The sequence below is a fragment of the Passer domesticus genome, chromosome 2 (genome assembly GCF_036417665.1).
Source record: "Passer domesticus isolate bPasDom1 chromosome 2, bPasDom1.hap1, whole genome shotgun sequence".
NCBI classification, from domain to species: Eukaryota; Metazoa; Chordata; class Aves; order Passeriformes; family Passeridae; genus Passer; species Passer domesticus.
The window spans coordinates 53,876,463-53,890,045 of NC_087475.1; positions in this window are offsets into that span (position 1 = coordinate 53,876,463).

Here is a 13,583-nt window from a genome sequence, read left to right on the forward strand (position 1 = left end):
TTTCAGTGTTCTTTTACAAATACCTAAGCCCAAAACCAAATCATTAACCAAACCACATTTGTTTATGCCCCCCAACCTTCACAAATAATAATAATTCTCAACTCTCTGTCCCAAAATGCCAACATTTACGTACTTTGTTTTTAGACATATTTGAACAAAAAAATTCCATGAATTTTCATTTTCCTTTTCCAAGAGTCCATTTATTTCTACCTTGGTTTTAGTTTAATTAAAGGAATGCAAACTGTCTTTTAAAATGTCTAAAGAATAACAAGAAATAAACAAATGATCTCACATAAAATCTGGCAACCTGAGTTCCCTTTAAATTTTTGTTGTTATTTTTCTTTCTGTTTAAGAGGTAAACATTATTTATAAGTGATAAATTATAAATAATAAAGTGATCTGCTGAAAGAGCAGGGAATCATTTCAACCCAGTCTTGTAAACTATAGTACAGAAGATTATAATTTTTTGTAGTTAATATACAAAAACTGTAGAAAGGAAGAGCTGGCCTTCAACTTCATATAGGCATGAACTTTTTCTGAAAATTAAGAATGGGTGTAAAAATTATTAAATTGTAATTCATAATAAGTAATGCTTTTCTTTTGTGTACCTTGCCCTTAATTTTTACGTCTTTAATTTGCACATGAAAAACTTAACAAAGATCTGGTCCTATAATTTTTGTGTATAAATTCACAATTCCTACAGAGTCTGTATTATAAAGGTACACAGGGTAAATTTGTGCTTTCCTACAAAATGTTTTGTTCTGTTCAGTAGGAAAACATCAACAACAAACACCAGAAGCCTCAGTAAGCATGCACATCTCCCCAGCCCAATTTATGCACTGAAGCCAATGTAAAATCTACAAATGAGAACATAGAAAGAAAATATGCCATAGAACAGATCCTCACGTGGTGTTAACTGTCATTTCTTTGCTGAAGTAACTAGAGTATGATGTTTTTCACCAGCTGAGGGTCTTCCCCCGGTATTCTGTACCTTCTTCAACAGGAAAACAAGCATTGATCACACTGTGAACAGCTCTAATTGAATGTTTCTTTGCTTTTGAATGTAACACCAGCACAAAAAACAAAACAACAGTGAAGACTCAAATATATTCCCCTTTCTTTTCACTAGGATTAGTAGATAGTTTGCAGCAGATGTATAGAAATACTTTGGAAAATTATTTATGAGGTGGCCAAAACTAATGATAAAGCTTAAAGTAGGCTTATCCTTTTTTCGTCAGCATTTTTTGGTATGTGCTTATTTTCAAGCATGTGTATTCCATTGAAATCAATAGAATAAGCCTGTTTTTAAAGTTGGAGGAAACTGTATACCTGTTATCCTAAAATTGATCCTATATAATGATTCCAAAGTTTTTGCTAAAATTTTGGCTGCAACTTGGTATTCTTTTTTGCAGTTTTGACTAGTTAGTTAATTTTCCATGATGGTGTCAATTTTATGTATACTTTATGCAGAGGTAGAAAATTGATGCAAAAACAGACTAATTGTTCATTTTCAGGCAATATGGGATTTCCATAGCTTTGTATTTCCTTACATGCATTCACCACAATTGCAATTTTCCGTCATCCTTACTTAGCATTGTTATATATAAAACATATATTTAATATACGGAATTTTATAAAATATTATTGATCCTTCTTAAATTGTTCTGAGACCAGTGTAAATCTCCTTTAGGCATTCTTTCTTTTCTTTGTCTAAAACATACCTCTTTGTCTGGGACAATTTGTAAAATTATGGTTCAGGGAAACGTTTTTACCAAAGCAACTGATGTTTTCAGGTCAGCTCGCAAAAATAAAAACCAAAAATCTTTCTTCATTCAATGTCTTCAATTAATACATTTTACCTGCCAATATTCATGGATATTTTTACCAAAATTTTTCATTTTCTATGTGCTCCAAGTTCTCCAAGCTTCTTAACATTGCAACAATGACATGATGCTGGGATTATTTTATGTAGGTGCAGATGGAGAATGCAGATGGAGGTGCAGAATGTAGATGTAGATGCATCCATATGTATATTTCTTCAGCTTTTGCTACTCCTGAAATTGAACTTGATTTCTTTTCTACATGGGCAGGAGGAAAAAAATAATAAGTGATTTGAAAAAAAACACGTATACACGTACATTACATTGAGTAATTTACTAGCATGTTGATATGGTCTCTACTCAGGTTTGATCAAGCTCTACAGCTGCAGAGCACAAATTTCACCCCACATCCTTAAAATATTCTATTTATTGCAACAGAGTAGCCATCATTGCTCCAAGAAGGAAATATGTAACTTCTATACAGAGATAGAAGTTGTTACAGTTTTTTTAAATGGGCTTTTCTAAAGCTATTTGACTAACCATGCAAAATACCACAGTGAAGAAATTTTACATTTGTCTTAGTGGTAGTAGTCATCCAAAGAATTTATCCTAGACTGCCTTGTCTCTGGATTTGTCCCTAAAAACCAGACTGAAACAGCCCCAAGCTTCTTAGCAGCTGAAATAGCTGGGTATATGAACCCTGCCTCTGAAACGATTTTTCAGATAGATTTTATTGAAAACTTATTGCCATAGCTCAAGGACTGTGGCTTTTGTTAGTCAAAGAACATTTTGCTTAATTTCTTTCCATTTAATTTTCCTTTGGTATCATTCTTTCAGAGCTCACTGAAACCTTGTAGTTCACAGGGCACAATCTGTGCAGGTATGAGTGACAGCTATAGAATCAATTCCGACTTTACAAGAACAGTTGTCTTTCTCAGAACTAGTTTTCTTCTTGTGTTACCATGACATTCAGGATCACATGTATGAAAGCTGTTTCCCACTTGAAAAAAGGTGTCCTTCATGATGGATCTTACTTCTAATTTCACTGCAGCCTGTATTGGGTGACCTTGAAGACTTGCTGCAAAGCCCATCTGTTTGTTGAAGCTTTCCTTTAAAAAAAAAAAAAAAAAGTGATTTGATTGGCAGGCTGATTAAAATTACCTATGAGTAAAGTTAGGACCTGTTGTTTCAGTGGTAACAAAATTACAGTAGGTACAAAAGAAAAGAGAGGAAGATTTACAGACCTCTTTAAAGCTTCTTAATTTTTTATTTCTTTTAAATTATTCTATTGTTTACTGTATGTATGGAGCATGGATAGGCATTGTAAGCAAATATGAGTTAGCAGCACCATCGTTTTAGAACAGATTGACAATGTCCACTTCAAGGTGTCTTTGTCTTTTTTTCTATTGCCTCTTTGTTTTAGAACTAAGACATCTTATTCTACCTGAATGGTCTAAATTAAAAGAAATCCTTAAACTCTGGAATTTTGGGTTATTATGATTTGACCCAGCTGTCCATCACTCTTCTTCATCAAAGTCTTTACAGCAGATAAGGTACCCTGATGGTCTCTTTGTTAGGAACAAAACTCTATGCCACAATTTCATGTTAAAAGATAAAAGGAAGTACACATTTAATTTTTGTGGGGAGATATTTCCCACATAAGGTTTATAACTTCCTACGATATATTCATTCTTTTCTTTATTTGGACTCTTGAATCTGTGGATTGTTTTGCAGTCTTAAGGAAAAAAGTGTCTCCCTGCATTTATTTTCAAGTAGCAGTGACCCATATGCGAGTCAATTTGGAAGGCTTTGTTCATCACAAGTTCTATTTTAATCTTCTTTTACCATTTTTTGGGAGAAAGAATAACAGTTTTAATTTCTTTCCTACTCCTTTTCCTTTGTTGTTTTCAATTCCAAGCTCAGCCAAGAAGTTTCTCCCTTTAAAAATATATATAATTTAACATATCTGTGTGACTCACTACACTGAAGCAAAAATCTATCCACTCAGGTTACAGAGTACATATGAACAGGAAATTACTAGGTCATTTTTTAACAAACTAAGAAGAGGATCTTTAATGTTTAGAGCCATTTCCAGTTTTCCCAAGGGCTTTATTTATGTAATAAAGATTTTGCAGATTTATTTTACAAAGCTCTAAGTACCCCCCTTGCTGCATACTCACATAGTAGCAAGATAGCATAGCACAAATAGCTGACACTCCCTCACTGCCTTGTGGCAGACAACATCACACCATTGTAGGAAGAAATGCTGTGCGTATTTGTTCATTTGAAGACTATGCATGGACTTTAGCAAATCTAAGAAAGAAGATTTAAACAGCTGGGCAGGGACATGGACACATTATTAGCAAAAGTCTTAGCAACCAGACAGAGCAGAGATTCAGAGACCTAAATGTTCTAACAAAAACTATGCATACTCTTCCATAGCACAGACATGCCTTTATTCTGAACAGAGTGTACTTGCTGTATAAGCTATAATTACCTGTAACCTTCAAAATTCCCTTTAGCTTGATATCTTAGGTCTTCAAACCTCTCTAAAAGCTTTGTCTATCACATTAACATTTGTTAGGTATAACATATCCTTGCATTGAAACCATTTTTGGAGAGAATGTCAAATTATTCCACTTATATTTTTCCCATTCAAATACAGATAGACTAACGGCATTAGCCAGAGTGTTACAACTCACTTTATTACACAGACAAGAGAATGCATTCAGAAATCAGAAACAGGTAAAAAAATCATGCGTAGAATGTTAGCTGAAAAAGCACCTGCTTAGGAAACAGTATCTTGACCAGAAAAACAAACACACAAACGAACGAACAAACACACACCCTTTAAAAAAAATCACACAGACCTCAGTATACTTTATATGAAGTTCTTTAACACACAAACAATACTTTTACTTACTTTTACGTTTACATAAAATTTAAATTTAAATTCCTCTTGAAGAAAGCCATATTCTGAAAGTCTGTAGTTTATTTAGCTGTACAATGTATGAATCAAACAAAACTATATTACTAGAAAAGCTGAATTACCTTATCTTCAGACAACTATAAGTACTAAAAATTGAGAAAAATATTAGAATCATGGAACTTCCCAGGTTGAAAGGGGCTAGAAAGATCAATCCTATGGCCCAAACTCTCTTGAAAAAGGGATCTTATTGTATGATAAGGCAAAAAAACTCGTTATATCCTGTGCAAAAAGTAGTGTTCTTTGAAATATTTAGAGATCTTCAACCAAAGGAGACTATAAGAAGGATGCACTGAAAAACAATCTCCTGTAATTCAGAAAATTTCCTGCTTTCTCATACCTCATAGTGCAATTGGTCTCATCCGTCTATTGAGGTCGTCTTAAAGATGCGTAGTTTTGGTGGACAATTTATACACCTCACTCTTATATTTCTGAACATGAATGTATTAAAGTTTCAGTTGCTTACAAAGTAACAAATTGCACTATTTGAGAGGCCCTCAGTATCTGAGGCAATCACTTGAGACTGTACTTAAAGCTATTGAAACTTAGAAACAACTGCCAAATAGCTCAAACCTGCTTGTCAAAAGTATCAGGACTATGAACTAAATAACAAAATGGACACATAGCACCTGACTGGCAGTTTTAACTTTGAAACATTTATTTGTACTGTCTAACGGAAGTTTATTTCACTAGTAATAATTGCATTTGTATCTGTAACTGATTTCTAAATTTGCAAAAATATCTGTACATCAGTTTGGATTTTTTCACCTAAATTTTAATATTGAATGCAATATATTGCAATTCTACATTGTAATTTTCTTCTAGTTATTTGCTAGCCAAACACTATTAAAATTAATACGGTTTTGGCAACTGACAATGGATAAAACACTGGGAAGAGAAACAATTTTGGTTTTACCTTCATTATTATTTTGTCAGTCTGATAAGTAAATATTAGGCATAAACATTTTAGAAATATGAGACATAGGCATTTGTAGATTACTTTTAATGTTTTATTTACTTTAACAAAACTACATATTTTCCTACAGCAGTAATGAGTCAGGAAAATTTCAGATACTTTCATTCTCCTATCTTTTAAAAAACATACAAATTTCAGGGCAAGCTATCATCCTGTTACTTAAAGAACTTCTGTGTTGCAGGAATGTCTTTCACAGTCAGACCCTGAAATGGTCATTCATGCTTTTGTTATTTCAAAATTAGATTTTTGCAATTTCCTATTGGCTGCTTGCCCAGTAGGATGCTGTATAAACTCCAGCTGGTTCAGGATGCAGTTGCCAGGTTTCTGTTCTAAAAGGGACAATCCAAGCATATTTCACTCTTTTTGAAATCTTTGCTCAGATTGCTGGTTAGAGAAAATATTGATTATCAAGTAGCCTTTCACATTTTCCAGCAGAAACATGACATTAGTCTAATGCACTGATTCAATATTTTATTTTAAGACCTTGCCTATGAAACAATACCCAATGAGGAAAACATCCATGTTGACCAAGGTCAACTTGCAAATTTTAGTGAACTCTTATGCAGTATCAGTAACACTATTTTTCTCACTTAATGTAAATGATCCAAAGTTTCAATATCAATTTTTACATAGAACTACTCATTTGTGTAGATGGATTGTCACGGGTTTTCACTAGCTGAGAATCTGAGCCTTGGTTTTAATATATTTTTTTAAATTGCATTTTGTGATTGATTGAACTGAATACAGGGTCAGAGGTTTTGACATTTTCACTCAGGTTTATGATCTAATTCGCACTTTGGACTGAGACTCCGCAAGCAAATGATTTCTGTTTGAGTTCATCACAGAAGAAATTCTCACAGATAAAAAATAAATTCAAAAGAGAAAAAAATACTGACTTTTTCTATGGTAGCTTACACTAGTTGATGAAGCTTGACATACTTCTCAGCTTTTTCAAATTGAACAAACTTCATTTCAGATATAAGGGACATCTGGAAAAATTTAATGTGTTACTGAAATTGCATTAAAACATACAACAACAACAAAAAAAAAAAAGACAGAGACATCTAGTAATTAAGAAACTTAAATTACTTCCAATACAAATGAATCCTATTTTTAAAGTTCATGAAACGTGGTTCAATTATAAGTCAATCTACCAAAATGAATAAACTACTGAGTTCTTAAACTGTCTTTCTTACAATGGTCCCACGTATTGAAAACTAGTTTTAATTCAGTGGTTAATTTTTTTGGTTGGTTTTTTTTTTTTTTTTTGTGGGGTTGTTTTTTGGGGTTTTTTTTTTGTTTTTTTATGAGCAGGAGTGGATAAGTAGTATGTCCACCTGGAGCCCTGAGTTCCACCAGGTGCTGCCTCCTGGAGCAGTGGTTGTAAGATTATGTACTTTGAATGCTGCAGGTATTTTTAGAGCAAATTTTCAAAAGCGTTAAACTTAGTAGCAGAGGTGACTGGTGTCATTTCCAGAAAGCCTCAAAGATGTTAAGGGCAGCCTACAGAAGGGAACTGAGAAGCTCAACTACACTCCTGAAATACTGATGCCAAGAAGTGATCTTTAACTTTAAGCCAAATGGTCTGTAATGCCTCATGTTCGCAAGGCTATAGCCTTGTACATCACAGATTTCCTCTGGGTCCAGCATGCAGATCCAATGGGTCTATTATTGTTATTTTTCTAATCTTTTCAGTGCCTTCAGTTTCACTTGTCATGATAGTGAGGGCTGTGTGGCCCACAGAGCAGCCAGTATGGGACTGGGTGCTCCCAAGACAATGAATGCTCTGCAGCGAGTGTGGAGCTGCACAAGGGTGGCAAAAAACATGACATCTCAGATAGACAGGAGAGAAGGAGCTATGGATTTGTGCATGCTTTGTACTGAATTTACTTTCAGGATGAGGGTAACATGCCATACATCACCTTATATCCATTGTCAGCCTAAACCATGGTCCCAGTTCTTAAATTCGTTTAACTTCTGAGATATCCAGATCATTCAGAACAGGGTTTGGTTTTGGTATGGGGTTCTCCCTCTTTCTCTCTCTCATTATGTTATTTATGAACTCATTTATGTTTATTCAATTTTGGCACTTGAAATACGAGTAGTTGCCTGTTCTGTATGCAAGAACTTGATATTGCTTTTAATTTTCACAGCTCTCTAAAACTGTCCTTTTATTTTTGCTGCCCTGTTTTGCTGAAATTAATCTGGGGTAAAAAAACCCAAAGAATAAAATGGGCTCCCTCTGAGTACTTAATTTTCTTTGTGTTGTGATTAGAGAGGAATTCTTTTCAGGAGAGGATTATAATCACTTGTTTCAAAACAGATTTTTAAAGACAAAACCTCAGCAATAAATTAAAATGACACTGTTACATAGTTCATTGCACACTATTACAATATCTTGCACTGCTGGTTTACAGGATCTCAGATACTAAATACATATTCAAAAGGGGACAAGTAGATTGTTGATTCTTGTCAACAAGACAAGACATAAAAAATATACATAAAAATGGCATATATTGTTAATAGCATTCATTTCTCTAGGCAAATTACCAGTATCAGTTTTATTTACATCCGATGAAACTCTCATTCTGTTTAATATTCCACAATAAATTACACCATGTTCTTTAGTAGTATTATTGTAGTGAATTTGAATTAGAGAAATGAACAGGCTTTTCACTATTTTCTGCATACTGACAATAAAGAATCTCTTATATTATTCCCTGCTGGCAGAAAAGATGAAATTTATTCCTTCTTCTGTTTTTATTTTAAATTTCTAAGAAGGAGAGTGAAAACAGAAGATGCACTATTTCACTACTTTCTGTACATTTTTCATAATAATTTAAACAAAGAAAAATATTACTTATGAAAGTGAAAAGCAGAATGTCTACTAAAGGATAAAAAGTGTTAATTAAGCTAAATAAAATATATAATTGAAGACATAAATTGAGAACAAAACATGGTGTGGAAATATTATTCTTACTAGAAACAGTAAATGTGGCAAATTAAGATTGTACTTAAAATATTCTGTCTGTTTGCTTCACTCATAAAACTGAGAATGCAGCAAATACATAATTTTTTTCATAGTGTTCAGTAGTAGTGGTATACATTTATAAATCATACAATAGAATTGAATCAGATAGTCTGACTATTTTAGGGTAACAACTACATATATAAATGACTATACTGAATATTTGGAATTGAAACAAAGGTAAAAAGATGCTACTAAAACTGCAAAAAAGAAATGGATTTTATATGTTTTCCATTATGGAAATACGGATTACCAAAGGGGAAAATATATAGATATACTGAATGGGTAGTTTCAGTTTTTCCAGGTTTTGATAGCTAAAGTGTAAACAAATCTATTCGGAAAGGGATATAGCTATTTAGGGCCTTAATTAGGTGATTATATGCAAAATTTAAACTGAAATGTTCTCTTAAAATTTTTTTTAAACTGAAATATATTTACAATTAATGTATTTTTAGTGTGTTTCAATAGAGGAGGGATTCAGAGTACTGCATTAGGAAGCAGTAAATATGATATTGGGTCTGACTTTTTACTAATTTTTAAAGTAATAATTTCCATATATTCTGAATTACTTTTGGTTCTTCCCAAAATATATTCCCAAATTCAGGTTCTTTTATAGAGTTGAATTAGGAATAAGAAAGACTTCAAGACTTGTGGAAAAAAAATCAGACTAGATGATAGCAGTTATCTTTTTAGCCTTATATTTTTTCATTTTTTTTAAATACCAGAGACAATTGAAAGTGGTTTTCATCTCACCTAAAGTTGCACTTTAACTGTCTATATCTGAGCTAGAAATCCTTAGTAGTTGCACAATTGAGAAAAAAAGGTGTGTTTCAGGACAGTCCATTTTATCTTCTTCTGAAATGGCTAATTCTCTACAGAGACTGTAAAGAATTGTAGGGCCACTAATTCAAATGCAAGCATCCATTTTCTAGGATTCACATTTATTTACTCTCTTAAACCTCTGTAAAGAAATGAATTAGAAATACTAGAATAAGAATTTCTAGAGTCTTCTGGGTTTTTTTTCATCTTATTAACTGTTTTCAGAGGAACGAACTCAGACATTCACAGAAGGCCATATCACAGACTTCTGTTTATCTCTCTCTCATCTGTTACTCCAGCTATCTGAAACTGGAGAATTCTGCTTACAGCATTCTTAAAAAGATAACAATTATCAGCCTAGTTTAGGAACTACAAGTGCAGATCTTGACATGTATATAAACAAACAAAAAATATAGCTGTACCTATACTTAGCTCATTTTTTTTCAATGCATAGAAAGTACTGACAGCATTTATTTCCTTTTAGCACCATGTTATTTTTAGCCACAGATAATTCACATGATGTTTGGATGATTTTATGGTCTTGGCTTTTTTTCCTCAGGTGTACATCTTTAAAAGAAAACTGTTGGGGTCTTATTTGCATTTTAGGTTTTTGGGGTTTTTTTGTTTTTTTCCTATTTAAATCTTCATTTTCATTCATGATTCATATCAGTTTATTTGGGTTTTTTTTTCCAGGAAAGTTGGCTAAATGAACAACAGTTCTTCTAGGTGAATAAAAAATAAATTCCTTCCTCTCGCAATATTATGAGCATTAAAGTGGTCAGAAAACAATTTATTATCCTTACATTTGTCCTTGAATTGGTCAGTTTCACAGGGGCTGACAAAGACACCAAAATTGTATATACACTATTTTGGTGCAACACTCATTTTTATTTGGGCATTACACAAAACCCTCAACTTTGCCATGTAGCACCTAAATGCTTGATATTAGTCCTTTGTTTCTACCCTCTCATTTTATGGTAATTATAACATTAATTTTAGACCTCTGAGAAATCATTTAGGAAAATTCTATAGAAATGAATATCAATGTAATAGTTTTATCACCTAAAACATATGTTATGCCCAGTCTTAAAGTATTCATTTTAACCTGTAATCATCATGGTTCAGAATGACATGGAAATGCTCACTAGGAAGCTGTTAAATTATAGTCAGACACCTTACAAATGTAATGAAGTATCTCTTAGACTGATATCAGAACTATTAGTCATATGGAGAATGAAATTTTTTTTTCTATTAAAAACAACAAAATTATTAGTAGCAGGAAAAAAAAAGTTTTTAAATATAATACTTTGACAAGAAATTAAGCAAAAATAAAACTTTCAAAAGAGTAGTGGAAGGAAAATATAGTATGGAAAATTGGAGGAACTACTTAAATACGTACTTTGTGCATGCCTTTTGAATGGGAATTTATACTGTGTTTTCAGGTGTATCATTTTAAAATACAATGAACTGTATAGATAATACTTAAACCTGATTTCACTGCTAAGAATATAAGGTTCAAGTTGGAGCACATCTAAACCATCAGTATGTACATATAGGTGTATGCTTTGTCAAAAAGATACAGATACAGATTAAGAATAATATACAAATAACTGTGATCATTCTCAGCTGGTGTGGAGAGCAGCTGCAAGCATTTGAAGACAATCAGCCATCATCACCAGTTTGCATTCCGGCCAGCTGTACTCCATGTGTGTCACATTTATCCATATCTCTCTATCTCTAATCTCTCTGTCAATCTCTGCCTATCTACAAAGGGCAATCAAGAAAGGAGTCACTTTTTATTAATGAAATTTCCATCATTTGTAAAAAACATAATATTAAAAAAAATTACTTTTTTAAAGTAAAAAGAAAGAAAGAAAGAAAGAAAGAAAGAAAGAAAGAAAGAAAGAAAGAAAGAAAGAAAGAAAGAAAGAAAGAAAGAAAGAAAGAAAGAAAGAAAGAGAATATGGCTTAGAGACCAGAATTTTCATTGCCAGTTTGGAGCCTAGATATTCTTATTGTGTTCTGTGCAATAAAATACTTTTTGGTCAGTCACAGAGGATAAATCTTCAACTCAGACATAACTCTATGTCAATTGAGGACTTTTCTCTTCTTTTTTTTTTCCATTAGTAACGCAGATAAAGAAGAGCTTTATTGGCCAAGAGGTATTTTTATTTGTGGAGAGAAGCTCCATTGTTCTGGGGTATTTCTTTCCCAAAGAGTTAGAGAATTAAAACCCAGCTTATAGAATTTAGTTCATCTCTGGATTATTTGCTATCTTCCATCTCACTATTAAATCATGTGTAGAGCTATAACTGAAATGATACTGGGGGCTTGTCATCTTGCACTAGGAAACCTAATCCCGTATTTACCTTTAATTGTGCTCTGACACCTATTAGTTTCAAGATTGTAAACTAGGTCTTCTCTGCCCAAGGTAGCTAATTAAAAGTATCTAGATACTGCACGCACACAGAAAGCTACTGAATAATACATGAAGATTGACTGAAGTCAATTTCTTTACATTTTTATCTTTTATTCATTTAGAATTTTCCGAAAAACAAGGTTTGTTAAGGCAAAAAGAAGCTGAAAACATATACTATTAAATTTTTTTCATTCATTGTACCAGGCACAGGACACACACTCTTTTTATTTTGATACATTGATTTTTTAAGCAATAGTATAAGGCATCCTTGTGATATTTTCCTTCACAATGCAGATCACTTGCCTTCAAGAAAAAATTAAGCAAATTATAATAGAGACAATCAGCCATTTTAGCTTTAATTTAGGAATTATCTTTTTTTGCTACTGTTGTTGCTTGAATTTGGGTTGAACTGTAGGCAAGTCAATTAGACTGAAGTTTCCAGTAAAGCTTTTCAAGGGTAAAACTTCAGATCCTTTGAGATCTGTTTACAATTATCTAGGAGTGGTAGTCTGGATCATCTTATAGAACAATGCCTATGTGTTCTGGGTCACCTCTACATTGCTCTGCTTCAAGGAGTAACTCCTGGCTTTCAAGACCAAGTAATAGAGCATGACTCACACCCATGCAGAAAGCCCCCTCCACAGGTGGCTGATTGTGTGGCATACATACTAGGTGGTCAGAGACTTTCTTTTGCATACATGGCCCCAAACTATATATACTTATTACAGAAATTGGAAGTTTAAATCATATCTGATATGACATAGGGATTGAGTCCCAGTTTGCCAGAATTTCCACTGCCTAAAAATGAGGATTTAAAGCACATGCCATGGTGTATACCAAAAGTGTGGCATTGGAGTCAGTGAGAAAGGATAGGTTGGATTCCATCTACACAGGGACCCTCAGCCAATGCAGATGTATCATTGGCCAGAGAGCTGGATGGGGCTAAGGCCTCAATGAATCACATGTGTAATTGGAGCTCCTATAAAAGCAGCTGGAGGAACAAACTCGAGGATGTTTTGTCACATGAAGCTTTGGTGTGTGTGTGCCATCCCAGTCTCCGACCATTGATCCCCAAAGACATGTGGATACTAAACATAATAAAAAAAGACATTTTTGAGTGTATTCAAATATTATAGACAAGCTAAGATTAAATTGGAAGCCATGTAGTGTCATACTTAAAGCTTACTGAGAGCTGGAAGCAATTAAACATTAATTAAACATATTCTCCACAGAGGCTTTGTTTCAGGAAGAACTAGCTGGTTTAAATAAGATCAGTTTGTTTTTAGGACTTTTTCAATCATGTAAGGAAAATGGTTTACACTTTCAAACAAAATGCCCAGCCACGGGTGTAATGCTAAAATTATCTTCTCCTCCTTTTTCAGTAAGTATCAGTTCCCAGAAGGGAATTCAATATTTCTTTAATTCAGAGGAAAGAGCTAAAATACACTCTTAACTATGCTAACATTTGTCTGCCTGCTAATTTTCAGTCTTCTTCATATAGATCTTCCAGATTACACTTCAGAGAAACCTCTGAT